Source organism: Triticum urartu, chromosome 2 (assembly GCF_003073215.2).
Source record: "Triticum urartu cultivar G1812 chromosome 2, Tu2.1, whole genome shotgun sequence".
Classification (NCBI taxonomy): domain Eukaryota; kingdom Viridiplantae; phylum Streptophyta; class Magnoliopsida; order Poales; family Poaceae; genus Triticum; species Triticum urartu.
The window spans coordinates 495,049,576-495,071,669 of record NC_053023.1 but is presented as its reverse complement, the minus strand read 5'-3'; positions in this window follow the sequence as shown (position 1 = coordinate 495,071,669).

The following is a 22,094-nucleotide window of genomic DNA, read 5'->3' as shown; positions in this document are numbered from 1 at the left end:
CGCCAGGAGTGGGCAGGCCGGTGAGCTCAATGATATCAAATGCATTGGCTTCATGATGGACATTACCGGTCATCCACTCCAGGACCCAAGTCTTCGGATCTCTGTTGTATCCTTTAATATGGAGGGTGGCATAGAACTGAAGCAGAAGCTCTTCATTCCAGTGCTCTTCATCAGTGACAAACTGCAGCAGACCCACTTGCTTAAAGCAATCCAAAGCTTCCTCTAGACAGGGCAGACCAGCAAGGGCTTCAACATCAAGGCGCTTGTGCGGAAAGATGCGACCTTGGTTGTATAGGATGCATGAATAGTAGCTGCGCTGAGGATAGCTCCAGAACCTATCTGATACAATCCTTTCCCTTGAATAGGGGTTCTTGGAGCTGTTGAAGAACGTGTTATCTGCCTTGAAGCTATTGATGTCAAAGGAGCCAGGTGCTGATGCAGGACCTGGGAACCTTGGCAGCCTTGGGACTGGCTTCTGGACATGAGGCCTGTGCTCAACATGGTAATCAAATTGAGGACCTGCAACAGACTCAGGAACAGAAGTGTCTTGATCAGTAGCTTCGCTGTCTGCTGAAGCTTTTGGTGGGGAGGGCTCCACATTGGCTTCAGTGTTGGTTGTGGCAGCCTCAACATTTGCCGCCTCCGCTTGACTAGCTGGAGGGTCAGTCACAAGCACGTTCTCCTGGAGAACTGCATCTTGGTGGAGCTCTTGTGTTGCTTCTTCTTCGGCTGATGCAGCCGGAATGTCTTTAGTAGAGACTTGAGGCCTTGGACCTCTGCGAAGCCTACGGAATGCAGACGACGCCTGTGGGGTTGGAGTGGGCTGGGCCTCATTGTCTTCTTCCTCTTGAGGGCGATCCGCCCATGACGCATCTTGTGCAATTGGCGTCAGAGGACGACCAATGCTGATGAGCTCGCTTTGTTCGCACTGAGGAAGGGTTGCATCATCTTGTACATTGTCCTGGTGACCAATGTCTTCAGCAGCGATGGGGTCGGCTGCTGGAATATCTTCAGCTTCAGGAGCCTCTGTGGGAGCAGGCTCATGAACTGTCAGTTGTCTTTCGGCGTTGGGGTGAACCATTGAGATAGGTTCAACTATCAAGGGCTCTGTGTGAGCAGCCCGAGATTTCTTGATCTTGCGCTTCTTCTTGCTGGGGGCAGTAGGAGAGGCTTCAGAGCTTTTCCTTTTCTTGGCTTCAACCTCAGTAGTTCTTGTCTTCTTGAGCTCAGAAGCTGTTGACCGGCTCTTTGGCTTCGAGCCAGTTGTTGCAGTTGGGAAGACAATGTGAACTGCTTCTTGCCTAGGTGCCTCTGGTTCAGCCATAGCAGGCTTCTTCTTCTTCGCGGCCATCTTGGGGTCGATGCCAGGACGCCCAAGTGCCTTGCGCTTCTCGGCCTCATTGTATGCCTGCACACATCGTTCAGCCAAAGACTTCATCCGCTCACGTGAGCCCTGAGCTTCTGCACGCTTTTTCAGAAAATTTTCCTTGAGCTCATGCAACATGGTCTTGAAGCTCTTCACTTCTTGCACGCTGAGCCTGGCCATATGCTTCTTGAACTGAGCCTTTTCATGATCAATTTTCTGCTTCAGTTCAACTATGCGCCGGGCGATAGCAAGTTCTGAAGCAATAGCGCCTTGGAATGCGACGCTGAGGCCAACGGGCAGCTGCTGATCTTCGAAGCTGATGTCTGGTGAGGCAAACCATTCGTCGATGAAATTGTGGATGATGGCGACATCAAAGAGAGGCAAATTGTTGAAGATTTAAGCTTCTTCTTTGTTCTTGATGAGCTGCTCTAGAGCGTCATCTCCAAGATCTTCATCACTTGACAGATCTATGGCTTCGCTGCGCAGGATGGCAGCAGCCGTGAGCTCTTTGCCGGTGTGTGGCTGAGGCACTTTGGCCTTCTGGGGCTTGGAGACGCGGGATACGTCTTCAGACTGCACACTGTCTTCAGGAGGTGTAGTTGCCAATGGCTTCGCCCTTGAGATTTTTGAGGCAGGGGCCGGCTTTGAAGCTTTTGGCTTCTTCGTCTGCTTTGGCTTCGGTACAGCAGGAGCTTCATCAGACTCAGAGTCAGCTGGAGGGTCATTCACGGCAGTCCCTTGGACTAAGATGTGGGTGATGAGGCCCTCAAGATTGGCAAACGGACCGATGACATTGGGTTCTGCGTAGCGTGTGCCATCTGCCCTTGGTGCGGAAGGACCAGGGTTGAAGTCTAACCCAAATTTCTTCTTCTTCAGCTTCGCTGATTGTTGGGCAAACTGGAAGTTGCGCTTGAACAGATTGTCGTCACGACACCAGAGGAGTGACGACGGATGCGCATCATTAGGCTGTGGTCCTCGGACCATGCATGGGTAGAAGCCTTGAGCAATGGCTTCATCTCTGGTCCTGGGTACGAGATTCTTGTAAAGGATGTCCCTCCATGGTTTCTTGATGGCACATTTCTCAGCATACTCCTGGGTGACGAAGCGGTATTTGAACCACTGTTCTGCCCAATAGCGTCGAATCCATTGGATTCGGGTCTTGCGCTGCCCATAACTCTCTTCAGGATCTGTTTTATACATTTCTGCCAGGTCTTCAGGCAGATCTTTGGAAGTCCCTTCACGTCTCTATCTGCCCTCCTTCCTTGCTGCTGCTTCTGAAGCCATAAACTTTAACTTGAAAGGCTTCAAGACTTTCAAAGGCTTCAAAGGCTTTCTTTTGTTGGACCAACAGGAACTGGCTTCAGGAGAGTTTATGTGATGCTGTAGGAATTCTGCAAATGAATGCAGACTATGAGAACCGAAGGATTCTCCCACGGACATGTACCTGTGACAGCATTAAGGTGCGAGGGAAGGGGAAGAGGTCATATGCATTCTCAGAAGGTTTTGAAGATTAATTAGTTTAGAAGACATTGACCTCATCGTGCGAAGACATTCACTCATAGATAAGAAGTTGGTTCCAGATTTGTACGAACCCACAAATCAGTACAAGTGAGGAATCTAACTACTTTATGAAGCACAAGTGAATATACTAGGCATGTTATGAGATGCAGATTGAGAGATCTAACTTGTGTGAAGACAAACTTCTTATGGTAGAAAGTGACAGAACCATGAGATCAAACGGGGCTGTAAAAAGAAGTTTTATTTACCACACTTGGAACTGCTAGACGGAAGTGGGAGATGATGCCGAGCAGTTCAGTCCTCCGTGCCCTAACTTGGAGACAGAAGACACCTACGGCGACGGCGGAGAGAACGATGTCCGCGGTCGGCGTGAAGACGGCGTCGGAGAAGTTGCGGCAGCGAAGCGCTTCGTCGCCGGCGTCGTCGAGTGCTAGCGGTGGCGCTAGGGTTCGTGCGAGGGTGGAAGAAGGAGATAATGACCGCGGTAAGTGTGAATTTATAGGCTCAGGGGCGGCACTATGCTATTACACAGGTGCCCCTGGCGACTCGCATCTGAGGAACGCGTGGCCAGTTTGCGGAAGTTTGGGGTTTGTTCCACGTCCCACGCACGCCTGGATTGTTGGGTGGTCGTTCCTGCTTCTCCGGATTTTATGTGGAGGAATGAGCATTAAAAACGGACTTTATGGTTGTCTCTATATCTTCTGCTGACAAGGACACAGTGAAGACATTCGACAGTTTCAATAGAATGCATATGACTTGGAGAGATAGAATTTGAGATAGAAAGCATAGAGAGATTAGGGTCCGATCACATTCACTTAGTTCAAAAGATTCAACCAAGAAGACATAGCTATAAGTGAATGCTGTAGAGGACAGAACACTAGTATGTATATATCTATATAATCAACGTAGTGAAGATAATCATGAAGACATGTTGAGTTCGAAGCCAAACCAAATGTGAAGATATTGCAAGGTAACGCCATGAGTGAAACACTTCAAAATGGAACGTTTGGTGGTGGCGTTACCCACCGTATAGGAAGTATTAGACCCAGACACGGCGCACAATTATCGTGGCACTCCGAAGTCAAATTCCACATTAATGTATTTACACTTAGAATGTATGTCTTCATTGATTGAAGATATACTTTACTTTGTGTGTTGCACATCTAAGTCATCAATATGCATAAGTGTTAGGATGTGTGTCTGATCACAGGACATTTGAGGATTCCAAGATATTTAGCTCACACCGTAACTTGCAAAACCTCTTCTCATCCAAGGGCTTGGTGAAGATATCTGCCAATTGCTCTTCAGTGTTGACGTGTATGATATCAATGTCTTCCTTCACAACATGATCTCTAAGAAAGTGATGACGAATTTCAATGTGCTTTGTCTTCGAGTGCTGAACTGGGTTGTTGGCAATCTTGATGGCGCTTTCGTTGTCGCAGTAAAGTGGCACTTGCTTCAGATGAATGCCATAGTCCTTGAGTGTTTGCTTCATCCACAGAAGCTGAGCGCAGCAAGATCCAGCAGCAATGTATTCAGATTCAGCAGTGGAGAGAGATACACAGTTCTGCTTCTTTGAAGACCAACATACAAGTGATCGTCCCAGAAAGTGACATGTGCCTGATGTAGACTTGCGATCAACTTTGTCACCAGCATAATCAGCATCCGAAAATCCAACCAAATCAAACTTTGAGCCCTTTGGATACCATAATCCTACAGTTGGGGTGTGAGCCTAATATCAAAGAATTCGCTTCACAGCTAAGTGATGCGACTCCTTTGGTGCCGCTTGAAATCGAGCACACAGGCAAACACTAAGCATAATATCTGCCCTAGATGCACATAAATAAAGCAAAGAACCAATCATGGAGCGGTATACCTTTTGATCGAACTCTTTACCATTGTCGTCAGGACCTAGATGATGTTTGGCTGGCATTGGTGTTGTGAAGCCTTTGCAGTCTTGCATACCGTACTTCTTCAAGCAATCTTTGAGATACTTCTCTTGAGTGAAGATGTCATTGCGTTGTTGTCGTATTTGAAGACCAAGGAAGAACTTCAGCTCCCCCATCATCGACATCTGATATTGCTCTTGCATCATATATCCAAACTCTTCACTGTACTTCTGATTGGTGCAGCCGAAGATAATGTCATCCACATATATTTGGCACAGAAACAGTTCACCATCATATGTCTTCGTGAAAAGAGTGGGATCCAGGGAACCAGGTATGAAGCCTTTGCTCTTCAGGAAGTATTTGAGTGTGTCATACCAGGCCCTGGGAGCTTGTTTGAGGCCATACAGTGCCTTGTTGAGCTTGTATACCATGTAAGGATGTTTTGGATTTTCAAAGCCAGGCGGTTGTGCAACATACACTTCTTCTTCAATCTTGCCATTGAGAAAGGCACTTTTCACATCCATTTGATATAGAAGTATGTTATGATGATTTGCATAGGCCAGCAGTATGCGTATGGCTTCAAGCCTAGCCACAGGAGCAAATGTTTCATCGAAGTCAATGCCCTCCACTTGAGTATATCCTTGAGCAACGAGACGGGCTTTATTTCTGACAACTTGACCATGCTCATCTTGCTTGTTGCGGTATATCCATTTGGTGCACATTATGTTGTGCTTCCGTGGATCAGGACGCTTGACCAGTTCCCATACATTATTCAGTTCAAACTGTTGAAGCTCTTCTTGCATAGCTTGAATCCATTCAGGTTCCATGAAGGCTTCTTCAACTTTCTTGGGTTCTGATATTGATACGAATGCGCAGTGCCGACAGAAATTTGTCAGCTGAGTTGCCCTTGAACGAGTGAGTGGACCAAGTGCATTGATGCTGTCAATTATTTTGTCAATCTGCACTTCATTGGCAACACGAGGATGTACAGGGCGAAGACTTTGCTCTTGCTGATCTGTGTTGTTGTTGGGAGGAATGTCTTCAGGCTGAGCATTGTCTTCATGTTGATCAGGTGCTGAGATGATAAGTTCTTCTTCAGGATGAGCTTCAGAAGGTATAATCTCTCCAGTTCCCATTAGCTTGATTGATTCACTAGCTGGAATCTCATCTAGCACATTTGGCAGTTGCTCTCTTTGTGAACCATTTGTCTCATCGAACCGCACATCCACTGTTTCAACCACTTTGTAATGAAAGAGATTGAAGACTCTGTAGGAGTGCGAATCCTTTCCATATCCAAGCATAAAGCCCTCATGTGCTTTTGGTGCAAACTTTGAGGTGTGGTGTGGGTCCTTAATCCAGCACCTTGCGCCAAATACTCTGAAGTAACTGACATTTGGCTTCTTGCCAGTTAGGAGTTCATAAGATGTCTTGTTCAGAAGCTTGTGAAGATAAACACGATTGATTGTAAGGCATGCAGTGTCAATGGCTTCTGTCCAGAATTTTCTTGGAGTCTTGTATTCATCTAGCATTGTTCTGGCCATCTCAATGAGTGTTCTGTTCTTGCGTTCGACGACGCCATTCTGCTGTGGCGTGTACGGAGCTGAGAATTCATGTGTGATGCCCAAGGTATCAAGATATGTATCAAGGCTAGTGTTCTTGAATTCAGTGCCATTATCACTTCTGATGTGCTTTATCTTGGCGCCAAAATTTTTCATTACTCGATTGGCGAAGCGTCTGAAGACATCCAGCACTTCAGTCTTGTAAAGGATTATGTGCACCCATGTATATCTAGAGTAATCATCAACGATGACGAAGCCATAGAGGCAAGCAGAAGTAGTAAAAGTCGAAGGGTTGTGTAGTAGTCATGATTGTCTTCGAAGGATGTTTTGCCCTTGTCATCTTCCCAGCTTCACAGGCACCGCATAAGTGATCTTTCTTGAACTTGACGCCCTCAATGCCTATGACATGCTTCTTCTTCGCAAGGGTGTGGAGGTTCCTCATGCTAGCATGCCCAAGCCTCCGATGCCAAAGCCAGCATTCTGAAGCTTTTGCAAGAAGACATACTGGAAGTTGTGGTTCTGCTGAGAAATCTACCACATACAAATCATCCTTTTGGTACCCTTCAAACACTAGAGACTTGTCAGATTCCATTAGTACTAGGCAACGATATTTTCCAAACATTACGATCATGTTCAAATCGCAAAGCATTGAGACAGACCTTAAGTTGAAGCCAAGGGATTCAACAAGCATGACTTTATCCATGTGTTGATCCTTTGAGATTGCAACTCTACCTAGACCCAATACCTTACTTTTACCAGTGTCAGCAAATGTGATGTGGCTCTTGTCGGATGGACATAAGGTTGAGTCCATAAGAAGGCTTCTTTTGCCAGTCATGTGATTTGTACACCCACTGTCAATAATCCATTCTGAAGACTTTGGAGTCGCTGGTGTCATACCCTACAGTGCAGTTAGGGGGATAGGCTTCACGAAGAGAATTGTGAAGCAAAAACATTTGACGAACCAGTGGGTTATGAAAACTTAGATCCAGGTTAGGACTAATAGGGAGAGTAACATGCGATTCGGGAACAAAGTACATAATGATGCCATTTGGGCATTTTATCTTGCGCCCTACAAGATTTTTAAGGTCCCCAGCAATAGCGTCAGAAGATTTTGTTTTTCTGCTGGAGACCTTTCCCTGCAAAAGAGAGTTAAGCTTTCTTAACCACCCACATCTTCAAGGGTGGCTTAGAAGCAATAAGTCTAAGTGCAGCATCTGAGAATTTTGGCTTTGAAGCCTTAGCAAACAGTCTAGCAGGTGGACAATAATAATCACAGGAATAAGCAGAATAATTTTTGGTCATATGAACATGACAGTTCGAAGAACTGCTCTCATATTCGTATGCCTGAGTATGGTTTCCCTGCAAAACATTGCGTTAGTGAAAGTGCGTTATATCGACTAGAGGGGGGTGAATAGGCGATTTTTATGAAAGTCTTCAAAACGTGAGAGTTATGAAGACAAACAGTGAAGATTATGCCTATTACTATGCAGCGGAAGTTAGATTACACTAGGCCAGCCATGGTCATGTATTCAATAGAGTGAAAGCGCAATGACAAACAGCTTCAGTGTAATAAGGATCAGGTAGGAAGAAGTTATGAAGCCAAACAGATCATACATTCATGTTGTGAAGACAAAAGATAAAGCAAAGACGCAATGGCTTCACAATGAATAACTGTAAGTAAAAAGGAAGTGTAGATGAAACCAGTGACACGTCGAAGACAATGATTTGTTGGACCAGTTCCAGTTGCTGTGACAACTGTACGTCTGGTTGGAGCGGCTAGGTATTTAAACCGAAGGACACACAGTCCCGGACACCTAGTCAAGGACACTTAGTCCAAGACACCCAGTCCTCACCGTTTTCTCCTTGAGCTAAGGTCACACAGACCTCGCCCAATCACTCTGGTAAGTCTTCAAGGTAGACTCCCAAACCTTCACAGACTTCGTTCACCAGCAATCCACAATTTCTCTTGGATGCTCAGAACGCGACGCCTAACCGTCTGGAGGATGCACAGTCCTCAAGTGTAATAAGTCTTCAGATCACACAAACATGAAGACTTAAGTGACGCCCAATTTACTTTGGCTCTGGGTGGTTAGGGCTTTTCTCCTCACTAGGAATTTTTCTTTCAAAGGCTTCGAGGTGGGTTGCTCTCAAACGACAAAAGCCGTGCACTGAAATCTGAGCAGCCCCACGTTTAAGGTTGTGGGGGGTGGACTATTTATGGCCACTTGGCAACCCGACCTGATCTGTCCGAAATGACCCTGGGTCACTAAGGAACTGACACGTGTACCAACGGTCAGATTTCGAACTCACACGGCAACTTTACTTGGGCTACAAGTAAAGCTGACTTGTCTGACTCTAGACAAGATTTTCTCTCATAGGCTTCGCTCGAAGACATAGGATTTGAATTAGGCATCACTTCAGTCATTCTGACTGGTTCTCTTCGACCCCACTTAACAGTACGGTGGTTCCTATGACACAACATGAATGAAATAAAACTACGAAGGATCTAGTTCTTCGAGTTTCAAAAGCTTCATAGGGAGTCTTCTCATGTCATTGTCTTCAATATGAATATGTTCATAAACCACCATTGTCTTCAATGTCTTCGTACATTTTTAGGGGTCATCTCTGGTAGTAAAACCGAATCAATGAGGGACTTCTACCTGTGTTTTCCTGCAATTCTCACAAACACATTAGTCCCTCAACTAGGTTTGCCGTCAATACTCCAAAACCAACTAGGGGTGGCACTAGATGCACTTAAAATCTCCCCCTTTTTGGTGATTGATGATAAACTAGTTGAAGTTTTCAAAGGGAAACATAATTTGTGAAATTGTAAAAGAATTGTCTTCATAAGTTGCAAGGGCTCCCCCTGAAGATGTGCATATAAATAATTTGCTTCTTGAATGCAAATGCACATGGCAGGTTGTACTTGTGGAGATCCACTTCAACTTATGACAATCCACTATGCATGTGAAAGTATATGAAGATAATGACATGCATAATGGAAAATGGATGTCTGCAGAATGAGATGAGTGCGGAATTTATCTTCGCAAACCGGAGCGACAAACAGGTAGCAGACGACCATCAAGGCTAAGTGTTACAACTCAATGAAGCAAATGTAGCAAAAAAACGGGAGTTGTAAGCACGAAGCAAAATGTAGCAAAATATGAAGGCACCCGCCCATAGTGACCCGCTTGAAGACTATAACCATCATATGCTTCTCCCCCTTTTGTCAGTGATGACCAAAAAGGTTTGAAGACATAGAGGTTTCTACGCGTTCCCAGGCGCAGCAGGGTCGGTGGAGTGGTTTGGCGGTGGTGCAGACGAGCTTGGTGTAGATTCGACGCACGTTGAAGCAGGTGGAGATGATGTCGCGTCGTCTTCTTCTTCAATAATCCGGGCAGACACGGTGGCAGCAGAAGAAGAGAACTCTGACTCTTCAAGTGATGGTGTGCTGCGCATCACCGCTCTTCTTGGAGGCGTGGAGTCAAATTTGAAGTGCTCAGTGAAGCCATCCTCATGCAGTTCAGCTTCAGGGCACATCATGGTGAGGCCCTTCCAAGTGCGGCGACAGGTCTCGTGTGTGACAAATGCATTCTTGGTTGCCATATTTCTGATGCGATTGACGTCTTGCATGATGCTTCTCATCTGCCTCTTGAGCCAGTCATGATGCCTATCTTGCTTTTGGTGAAGAGCCACACGAAGCTCTCTGTCATTGAGTGCACGAGCGCGCTTCTTGGGTCTCTTTGCAGCTGTGCTGTTGGTGGCTTCAGTTGATGCAGGGGCACGTGTGGTGCTAGCCATTGGATACACTCGAGAGAGAGCTTCAACACCTTCAATATTTTGAGTGAAGCTCTGGTGTTCTGCATTCTGAAGACTTAGTGGTTGCTTGGCTGGCTCTGGATATATTGCTTCAGCAGATGTGTCTACATCTGGCAAAAATATCCTATGATTGCGGGCTGAGGGTTGATAGGAGATTGCAGAGTGAAGCTTGATCAGCCTCATAACCCAAGGAGCATAAAACTTTAATCCAAACAGTTCTGAAGCAGACGCTGCAAATTGACGGATGAAGAGATCCTGTGCATTGAAGCATTTGCCATGAAGAATGCAGAAGATGAGAGTCTTCATTGCACCATCAATCGTTGCATATCGAGAGTGTCCCTTGACTGGCCAGAGAGTCCGCCTCATGATGTGATATATTGTTCTGGGAAGGTACTCTCAGTCTTCAACGAAGAACCTAGTTGGATAGGGTGCATTTGGAGGAAATGGCTTCATCATTGAGAGCATCTGACTCATATCTGGCTCAGGACGCTGAAATATGCTCTCAATTGCTTCAGCATGGAGTTGGCACCCTTCTTCAAAGAATTCGCCAGGAGTGGGAAGGCCGGTAAGCTCAATTAGGTCGAAAGCATTGGCTTCATGATGGACATTGCCTGTCATCCACTCCAGAATCCATGTCTTCGGATCTCTGTTATAGCCTTTGATATGCAAAGTGGCATAGAACTGGAGCAGAAGCTCTTCGTTCCAGTGCTCTTCATCAGTGATAAATGGCAGCAAACCCACTTGCTTGAAGCAATCCAGTGCTTCTTCCAGACCAGGCAGACCAGCAACAGCTTCAACCTCAAGGCGCTTGTGAGGAAAGATGCGGCCTTGGTTGTAAAGGATGCATGAATAATAGCTGCGCTGTTGATGGCTCCAGAACCTATCTGATACAATCCGTTCCCTTGAATAAGGGTTCTTGGAGCGGTCGAAAAACGTGTTATCTGCCCTGAAGCCGTTGATGTTGAAGGAACCAGGAGCTGATGCAGGACCTGGGAACCTTGGTAGTCGTGGGATCGGCTTCTGGACCTGGGGCCTGTGCGCAATATGATAGTTGAATTGTGGTCCGGCAGCAGACTCAGGCACAGAATGTTCAGGAGCAGTAGCTTCGGTGTCTTCTGAAGCTGTTGTTGGGGAGGGCTCCACATTTGCTTCAGCGTTGTTTGTGGCAGCCTCAACATTTTCAGCTTCAGGCACGTTCTCCTTGAGAACTGCTTCTTGTTGGTGCGGGGGAGTTGGAGCTTGTGGTATTTCAGCTTGCTCTTCGGCTGATGCAGCCGGAATGTCTTCAGCAGCCTGAGCCCTTGGCCCTCTACGAAGCCTATGGAGTGTAGGCGCTGGTGGAGTTGCAGTGGGTTGGGGCTCATCTTCCTCCTGTGGGCGATCTGCCCACGACGCATTTTGTGTGATTGGCGTCAGTGGACGACCAATACTGATCTGTTCGCTTGTCTCAAGCTGAGGAAGGGCTGCATCACCTTGCACATTGTCTTGGGGACCAATGTCTTCAGCAGCATTGGGGTTGGCTGCTGGAATGTCTTCAGCGTGCGGAGCCTCTATGTAAGCAGGCTCATGCACTGTCAACTGACGATCTGCGTCAGGATAGCGGGCGCAGAGTGGTTCAACTATCAGGGGCTCTGTGGGAGCAGCCCGAGATTTCTTGGTCTTGCGCTTCTTGATGATGGGTTCAGAAGGAGAGGCTTCAGAATGTTTTCTCTTCTTAGCTTCAGCCTCTGCAGTCCGTGTCTTCTTGTGCTGTGAGGCGGTTGATCGACTCTTTGGCTTCGAGCCAGTCATTGCAGCGGGGAAGACAATCGGAGCATCAGGTTCTGACCTTGGCGCTTCAGGTTCGGGCACAGCCGCCTTCTTTTTCTTCTTCGCGGCCATCCTGGGGTCAATGCCGGGACACCCAAGTGCCTTGCGCTTTTCTGCCTCATTGTAGGGTTGCACGCAGCGATCAGCCAAAGTCTTCATGCGTTCTCGCGAGCCTTGAGCTTCGGCACGCGTCTTCAGGAAGTTTTCTTTCATCTCGTGCAACATGATCTTGAAGTTTTTCACTTCTTGCACACTGAGCTTGGCTACGTGCTTCTTGAACTGAGCCTTTTCATGATCAATTTTCTGCTTCAGTTCTACAATTCGCTGGGCTATTGCAAGTTCTGAAGCGATTGCACCTTGAAAGGCAACGCTGAGGCCTATGGGTAGCTGCAGATCATTGAAGCTTATGTCTGGTGTGTCAAACCATTCATCGATGAAGTTGTGGATGATGGCGACATCAAACAGAGGCAGATTGTTGAAAATTTCAGCCTCCTCCTTGCTCTTGATGAGCTGCTCAAGAGCATCATCTCCAATATCTTCATCGCTTGAGAGTTCAATGGCTTCGCAGCGCAGAATGTCAGCATCTGTGAGCTCTTTGCCTGTGTGTGGATGAGGCTTCTTGGCTTCTTGGGGCTTGGACACTCGTGATAAGCCTTCTGACTGCACACTGGCTTCAGGAGGTGCAGGTGTTAAAGGCTTCACTCTTGCGATCTTGGGAGAAGCGGCTGGCTTTGAAGCTTTTGGAGCTTTTGGCTTCTTCTGCTTTGGCTTCAGAGCACCAGGGGCGTCATCTGACTCAGTATCTGCTGGAGGGTCATTCACAGCAGTCCCTTGGACTAGGATGCGAGTGATGAGGCCTGCAAGATTGGCATACGGCCCGATGATATTGGGATCGGCGTTGCGTGTGCCATCTGCCCTTGGTGAGGAGGGACCAGGGTTGAAGTCAAGCCCAAATTTCTTCTTGTTTATCTTCGCTGACTGTTGTGCAAACTGAAAGTTGCGCTTGAAGAGATTATCATCGCGGCACCAGAGAAGTGATGACGGATGTGCCTCAGCTGGCTGTGGTCCTCTCACCATGCATGGATAGAAACCTTGAGCAATGGCTTCGTCTCTGGACCTGGGTACGAGATTTTTGTATAGTACGTCTCCCCACGGTCTCTTGATGGCGCACTTCTCCGCATATTCCTGAGTGACGAAGCGGTAGTGGAACCATTGCTCTGCCCAATATCTTCGAATCCATTGGATTCGTGTCTTGCGCTGACCATAGCTTTCTTCAGGATCAGTTTTGTACATCTCTGCCAATTCATCAGGCAGATCTTTGGATGTTTCACCACGTCGCTGTCTGCCTCCCTTCCTTGCTGCTGTTTCTGAAGCCATGAATAACTTGGAAGGCTTCAAGATGTTCAAAGGCTTCAAAGGCTTCCTTTTGCAAGAACTGGCTTCAGGCGAGTTGATGTGATGCTGCAAGTACTCTGCAAATGAATGCAGACTATGAGAACCAAAGGATTCTCCCACGGACATGTACCTGTGACAGCATTAAGATGCGAGGGAAGGGGAAGAGGTCATATGCATTCTCAGAAGATTTTGAAGATAAATCGGTTTAGAAGACATTGACCTCATTATGCGAAGACATTCACTTGTAGATAAGAAGTTGGTTCCAGATTTGTACGAACCCGTAGATCAGTACAAGTGAGGAATCTAACTACTTTATGAAGTACAAGTGAATATACTAGGCATGTTATGAGATGCAGCGAGAGATTTAACTGGTGTGAAGAGAAACTTCTTATGGCAGAAAGTGACTGAACTGTAGGATCAAAAGAAGCTGTAAAAAGAGGTTTTATTTACCACACTTGGAACTGCTAGACGAAGTGAGAGTTGAGGCCGAGCAGTTCGATCCTCCGTGCCCTAACTTGGCAACGGAAGACACCTACGGCGATGGCGGAGAGAGCGATGTCCGCTGTCGGCGTGAAAACGGCGTCGGAGAGGTTGCGGCAGTGAAGCGCTTCGTCACCAGCGTCGTCGAGTGCTAGCGTGGCGCTAGGGTTCGTGCGAGGGTGGAAGAAGGAGATAATGACCGCAGTGAATCGTGTATTTATAGGGATAGAGGCGGCACTGCGCTATTACGCAGGTACCCCTGGCGGTTCGCATTTGGGGCACGCGTGGCCAGTTAGAGGAAGATTGGGATTTGTTCCATGTCCCACGCACGCCTAAATTGTCGGGCCGTCGTTCCTTCTTCTCCGGATCTTATGTGGAGGAATGAGCATTAAAAAAGGACTTTTATGGTTGTCACTATGTCTTCAGCTGACAAGGACATAGTGAAGACATTTGACAGTTTCAACAGAATGCATATGACTTGGAGAGATAGAGTTTGAGATAGAAAGCATAGAGAGGTTAGGGTCCGATCACATTCACTTAGTTCAAAAGATTCAACCAAGAAGACATAGCTATAAGTGAATGCTGTAGAGGACAGAACATCAGTACATATATATCCATATAATCAACGCAGTGAAGATAATCATGAAGACATATTGAGAATGAAACCAAACCAATTGTGAAGACATTGAGAGGTAACGCCATGAGAGAAACACTTCAAAATGGAACGTTTGGTGGTGGCGTTACCCACCGTATAGGAAGTATTAGACCCAGACACGGTGCACAATTATCGTGGCGCTCCGAAGTCAAATTCCATATTAATGTATTCACACTTAGAATGTATGTCTTCATTGTTTGAAGATATACGCTACTTCGTGTGTTGCACATCTAAGTCATCAATATGCTTAAGTGTTAGGATGTGTGCCTGATCACAGGACATTTGAGGATTCCAAGATATTTAGCTCACACCGTAACTTGCAAAATCTCTTCTCATCCAAGGGCTTTGTGAAGATATCTGCCAATTGCTCTTCAGTGTTGACGTGTATGATATCAATGTCTTCCTTCACAACATGATCTCTGAGAAAGTGATGACGAATTTCAATGTGCTTTGTCTTCGAGTGCTGAACTGGGTTGTTGGCAATCTTGATGGCGCTTTCGTTGTCGCAGTAAAGTGGCACTTGCTTCAGATGAATGCCATAATCCTTGAGTGTTTGCTTCATCCACAGAAGCTGAGCGCAGCAAGATCCAGCAGCAATGTATTCAGATTCAGCAGTGGAGAGTGATACGCAGTTCTGCTTCTTTGAAGACCAACATACAAGTGATCGTCCCAGAAAGTGACATGTGCCTGATGTAGACTTGCGATCAACTTTGTCACCAGCATAATCAGCATCCGAAAATCCAACTAAATCAATCTCTGAGCCCTTTGGATACCATAATCCTAGAGTTGGGGTGTGAGCCAAATATCGAAGAATTCGCTTCACAGCTAAGTGATGCGACTCCTTTGGTGTCGCTTGAAATCGAGCACACATGCAAACACTAAGCATGATATCTGGCCTAGATGCACATAAATAAAGCAAAGACCCAATCATGGAGCGGTATACCATTTGATCGAACTCTTTACCATTGTCGTCGGGACCCAGATGATGCTTGGCTGGCATTGGTGTTGTGAAGCCTTTGCAGTCTTGCATACCGTACTTCTTCAGGCACTCTTTAAGATATTTCTCTTGAGATATGAAGATGCCGTTGCATTGTTGCCGTATTTGAAGACCGAGGAAGAACTTCAGCTCACCCATCATGGACATCTGATATTGCTCTTGCATCATATATCCAAACTCTTCACTATACTTCTGATTGGTGCAGCTGAAGATAATGTCATCCACATATATTTGGCACACAAACAGTTCACCATCATATGTCTTCGTGAAAAGAGTGGGATCCAGGGAACCAGGTATGAAGCCTTTGCTCTTCAGAAAGTACTTGAGTGTATCATACCAGGCCCTGGGGGCTTGTTTGAGGCCATACAGTGCCTTGTTGAGCTTGTATACCATATCAGGATGTTTTGGATTTTCAAAGCCAGGTGGTTGTGCAACATACACTTCTTCTTCAATCTTGCCATTGAGAAAGGCACTTTTCACATCCATTTGATATAGAAGTATGTTATGATGATTTGCATAGGCCAGCAGTATGCGTATGGCTTCAAGCCTAGCAACAGGAGCAAATGTTTCATCGAAGTCAATGCCCTCCACTTGAGTATATCCTTGAGCAACTAGACGAGCTTTGTTTCTGACAACTTGATCATGCTCATCTTGCTTGTTGCGATATATCCATTTGGTGCCTATTATGTTGTGCTTCCGTGGATTAGGACGCTTAACCAGTTCCCATACATTATTCATCTCAAACTGGTGAAGCTCTTCTTGCATAGCTTGAATCCATTCAGATTCCATGAAGGCTTCTTCAACTTTCTTGGGTTCTGATATTGAGAAGAGTGTGAAATGCCCACAGAAGTTTGTTAGCTGAGTTGCCCTTGAACGAGTGAGTGGACCAGGTGCATTGATGCTGTCCAGTATTTTGTCAATTTGTACTTCATTTGCAACACGAGGGTGTGTGGGGCGAAGACTTTGCTCTTGCTGATCTATGTGGTCATTTGAAGGTATATCTTCAGGCTGAGCATTGTCTTCATGTGGATCAGGTGCTGAGATGATAAGTTCTTCTTCAGGTTGAGCTTCAGAAGGTACAATTTCTCCAGTTCCCATAAGCTTGATTGATTCATTTGCTGGAATTTCATCTAGCACATTTGGCAATTGCTCTCTTTGTGATCCATTGGTTTCATCAAACCGCACATCCACTGTTTCAACCACTTTGTAGTGGAAGAGATTGAAGACTCTATAGGAGTGCGAATCCTTTCCATATCCAAGCATGAAGCCCTCATGTGCTTTTGGTGCAAACCTTGAGGTGTGGTGTGGGTCCTTGATCCAACATTTTGCGCCAAATACTCTGAAGTAACTGACATTTGGCTTCTTGCCAGTTAGGAGTTCATAAGATGTCTTGTTCAGGAGCTTGTGAAGATAAACACGATTGATTGTATGGCATGCAGTATCAATGGCTTCAGTCCAGAATTTTCTTGGAGTCTTGTATTCATCTAGCATTATTCTGGCCATCTCAATGAGTGTTCTGTTCTTGCGTTCGACGACGCCATTCTGCTGTGGCGTGTATGGAGCTGAGAATTCACGTGTGATGCCCAAGGTGTCCAGATATGTATCAAGACCAGTGTTCTTGAATTCAGTGCCATTGTCACTTCTGATGTGCTTTATCTTGGCGCCAAAATTGTTCATGGCTCGATTTGCGAAGCGTCTGAAGACATCCTGCACTTCAGTCTTGTAAAGGATTATGTGCACCCAAGTATATCTAGAATAATCATCAACAATTACGAAGCCATAGAGGCATGCAGAAGTAGTAAAAGTTGAGTAGTGAGTGGGACCGAAAAGATCCATGTGAAGCAGTTCGAAGGGTTGAGTAGTGGTCATGATTGTCTTCGAAGGATGTTTTGCCCTTGTCATCTTCCCTGCTTCACAGGCACCGCATAAGTGATCTTTCTTGAACTTGACGCCTTCGATGCCTATGACGTGCTTTTTCTTCGCAAGGGTGTGGAGGTTCCTCATGCCAGCATGCCCAAGCCTTCGATGCCAAAGCCAGCATTCTGAAGCTTTTGCAAGAAGACATACTGCAAGTTGTGGTCCTGCTGAGAAATCTACCACATACAAATCACCTTTCCTATACCCTTCAAACACTAGAGATTTGTCAGAATCCATTAGCACCAGGCAGCGATATTTGCCAAACATTACAATCATATTCAAATCGCAAAGCATTGAGACAGACATTAAGTTGAAGCCAAGGGATTCAACAAGCATGACTTTATCCATGTGTTGATCCTTTGAGATTGCAACTCTACCTAGACCCAATACCTTACTTTTACCAGTGTCAGCGAATGTAATGTGGCTCTTGTCGGATGGACGTAAAGTTGAGTCCATAAGAAGGCTTCTTCTGCCAGTCATGTGATTTGTACACCCACTGTCAATAATCCATTCTGAAGACTTTGAAGTCGCTGGTATCGTACCCTACAGTGCAGTTAGGGGGATAGGCTTCACGAAGAGTGTTGTGAAGCATAAACATTTGACGAACCAGTGGGTTATGAAAACTTAGATCCAGATTAGGACTAATGGGGAGAGTAGCATGCGATTCAGGAACGAAGTACATAATGATGCCATTTGGGCATTTTATCTTGCGCCCCACAAGATTTTTATGGTCCCCAGCAATAGCATCAGAAGATTTTGTTTTTGTGCTGGAGACCTTTCCCTGCAAAGGAGAGTTAAGCTTTCTTAACCACCCACATCTTCAAGGGTGGCTTAGAAGCTATAAGTCTAAGTGCAGCATCTGAGAATTTTGGCTTTGAAACCTTAGAAATAGTCTAGCAGGTGGACAATAATACTCATAGGAATAAGCAGAATAATTTTTGGTCATATGAACATGATGGTTCGATGAACCACTCTCATATTCATATGCCTAAGTATGGTTCCCCTGCAAAACATTTGCGTTAGTGCGACTCAGGTGAGTCCCCTGTTTGTATGAAGCATTTGGACCATATGAAGCCTTTGGTCTGAGGTTTGTCTTCTTCAAGTGAGGTGTCATGAAGACATTCACACGAAGATTTTCCAGACATGTTTTCGGAACCCAGATCTTCTTCATAGGCGGTCCATTCCTGCAGTTAGTACCAATGTACCTGGCAAACACTTCATCATTCTGATTCTTAAACAGTTTATAGTTTGCATCAAAGGATTCATCAATGATAATTGGGTTAGCACAAGTGAAGCCAGACAGATTGGATGGATCTTCTGAGGATTCCTTTGCAGCAACCCATGTGGTTTTGGGGTACTGCTCAGGTTTCCAGTAAGACCCATCTGCATTAATTTTCCTCATGAACCCAACACCCCCTTTCCTAGGGTTTCGGTTCAGAATCTGCTTCTTAAGGACATCACATAATGTCTGATGCCCTTTCAGACTTTTGTACATCCCTGTTTCAAGCAATGTCTTCAACCTAGCATTCTCATCAGCAATAGCAGTGGTATCCTCAGCAGAGGGGTTAGTTACCACATCAACAGTTGAAGATATTGAAACAGTAGTAGCAGTGGAACATTCAGCAACAGAAGCAGCATTATCACGCTCAATGCATTTAAGACATGGTGGTTCAAATCCTTCCTGAGCGGGACTGATCTGTTCAGCGCGAAGTGACTCGTTTTCCTTTTGAAGATCTTCATGAGCCACCCTCAATTTCTCAAGTTCTTGCTTCCTTTGAAGATAATCATAGGAAAGCTTTTCATGAGTTGTTGAGAGAGTATCAAGACGATCTTCAAGTTCCTGATACTTAACGTGAAGGTTTTTTATGTCTTCAATTAAGGATTCAGATCGAGTCATTTCAGCACCCAACAGATCATCGCTTCTGTCTAACAATTTTTGAATATGTTCCATAGCTTTCTGTTGTTCAGTTGCAATTTTAGCAAGTGTTTTGTAGCTAGGTTTTGAATCACATTCAGAGTCATCGTCACTAGATGTTTCATAGCGAGTTGTGTGTGTGTTTACCTTGGCACCGCGTGCCATGAAGTAGTAGGTAGGAGTAGAGTCGTTCTTGTCATTTGCGTCGGTGTCGGTGATGCAGTCATTGTCTTCAGTATTGAAGATGGACTTGGCGACGTATGCTGTAGCCAGACTCGCAATGCCAGAATCAGACTCCTCCTCAGACTCCACCTCTGCCTCCTCAGATGCGGACTCCTCCTCTGAATCCATCTCCTTTCCAACAAACGCACGTGCCTTGCCAGATGAGCTCTTCTTGTGTGATGAAGACCTTGATGAAGTTTTGGAAGAAGACTTTGAGTATTTCTTCTTCTTCTTGTCGTCAGAATCATATTCCTTGCTCTTCTTCTTCCTTCTGTTCTCATTGTCCCACTGTGGACACTCAGAGATGAAGTGTCCAGTTTTCTTGCACTTGTGACATGTTTTCTTCTTGTAGTCATGAGCAGAAGCTTGAGTATTCTATAGTCTCACCTAAATAGCTTGGCGTAATCATGGTCATAGCTGTTTCCTGTGTGAAATTGTTATCCGCTCGGGCGCACCATAGAGGGGCCAACCCTCCCCCTCCTCCACTCCTTTATATACGGGGGAGGGGGCACCCCATAGACACACAAGTTGATTGTTTAGCCGTGTGTGGTGCCCCCTCCATAGAGTTCCACCTCGGTCATATCGTTGTAGAGCTTAGGCGAAGCCCTGCGTCGGTAACTTCATCATCATCGTCATCACGTCGTCGTGATCATGAAACTCTCCCTCGACACTTAGCTGGATCTAGAGTTCGCGGGACGTCACCGAGCTGAATGTGTGCAGATCGTGAAGGTGTCGTACCTTTGGTTCTAGGATCGGTGGATCGTGAAGACGTATGACTACATCAACCGCGTTGTCATAACGCTTCCGCTTACGGTCTACAAGGGTACGTAGACAACACTCCCCCCTCTTGTTGCTATGCATCACCTAGATGGATCTTGCGTGTGCATAGGATTTTTTTTGAAATTACTGTGTTCCCCAACAGTTTTCTGTACAGCTCACTGTCCTGGATGCAGTATGACGTAGCCTACCGGGCCACACGCTCCGCATCCTCCTCCTTCTCCGGCAGCGTCCCATGCACCAGATATGCCTTGAATTCCTTGGTCCAGCACCCCTCTTGAGGCTCGAGTGCTAGTAGCATACGTGCTCCTGAGGTCGGGCCGCAGGCGAGGGCTTCCGAGGCTGGTGGCTGAGGGAGTTCTACTCGAGGTGATATAGTCCCCGCGGCCGCAGGGGTCGCTGAAGGCTTGAAGAGTCGCTCTTCGAAGACACAAGGTTATTGGGGTAGCCGCCTCGACGCCTTCTTGGCGATTTCCTCAACCTCCTTGTTGGTGCTGCGTGGCACATGCTGCAGCTCTAGGCCTAGGAATTGCTTCTCCATCTTGCGCACTTCCACGAGGTACGCCTCCATGTGCTCGTCCCTTGGTTCATACACCTTGTTGGAGAAGTTGACGAGGAGTTGCGAGTCACCCTTGATGGTGAGACGCTTCACCCCCAAGGCTGCGGCGGCCTTGAGGCCAACGATCAACCCATCATACTCCGCAATGTTGTTGGAGACCATATCACCCCGCTAGAAACAGAGCTGCACGGCATAATATAGCTTGTCTTGGGTGGGCGAGATGAGCACAGCGCCTTGTCGTGTGAAAGCACCATCGAAGTACATGACCCAGCCATCCGGTGCTTCATTTCCTGGCGAGAGGGATCGGCTCTCGCCCGCTTCGGGCCCCGGAGCGTCGGTCCATTCTGCCACGAAGTCAGCAAGCGCAGCTCCCTTGATAACCCTGGTCGTGCTGAACTCTAAATGAAATGCTTGCAGTTCAATGTTCCATTCAGCGACTCTCCCTGTGGCATTGGGGATCCGGAGCACCCTCTCCAGGGGGTAGGCTGAGACAACCTTAATTGGGTGGCCTTGGAAATAATGGCGTAGCTTGCGTGAGGCCACCAGGAGTGCGAGTAAGAGCTTCTGCGGCATTGGGTACCGTGCCCTCACGTCCCGTAGCACGGTGCTGACAAAGTATACTGGGTGGTCGATGAGGGCGGGAGCGTCATTGGAGCCTCTGTCCTACGGAGGTTGTGGTGCCTCCTGAGGTGGGGGGACCTCAGGAGCCTGGTCACCTATCTGGGCCTTCGTGCGCCCTTGAACGTCGTCTTGTGGGATGTGATCGTCTGTGGGCATCGTCTTGGCCTTAGCGGCGCCGTCTTGTGATTGCACCATTCCAGCTGAGGGCGTGGTATTGCGCTGCGGGCTCTTAGCCCAGCGCTCCTCCCGAATCGCCACCAACGTCGCGCTGGCGGAGTGAGGCGTAGCGGCCATATAGAGCACCAGAGGCTCGAGGGGGCGAGGTGCCACCATCATCGGTGGGCTGGTTAGGTATCTCTTGAGGTCTTGAAACGCCAGATCTGCCTTTGGGGTCCATTTGAACGGGACTTTCTTCTTCATCAGCTTGAAGAACGGCAGAGCGCGCTCCCCGGGCTTGGAGATGAAGCGCCCCAGTGAGGCACGCAGCCTGCAAGTTTCTGCATTTCCTTGAGAGTTTGTGGTGGGCTCATGTCTTTATTTCCTTGACCTTCTCGGGGTTAGCCTCGGGAAACGAGGAAACCCAGTAGCTTGCCGGA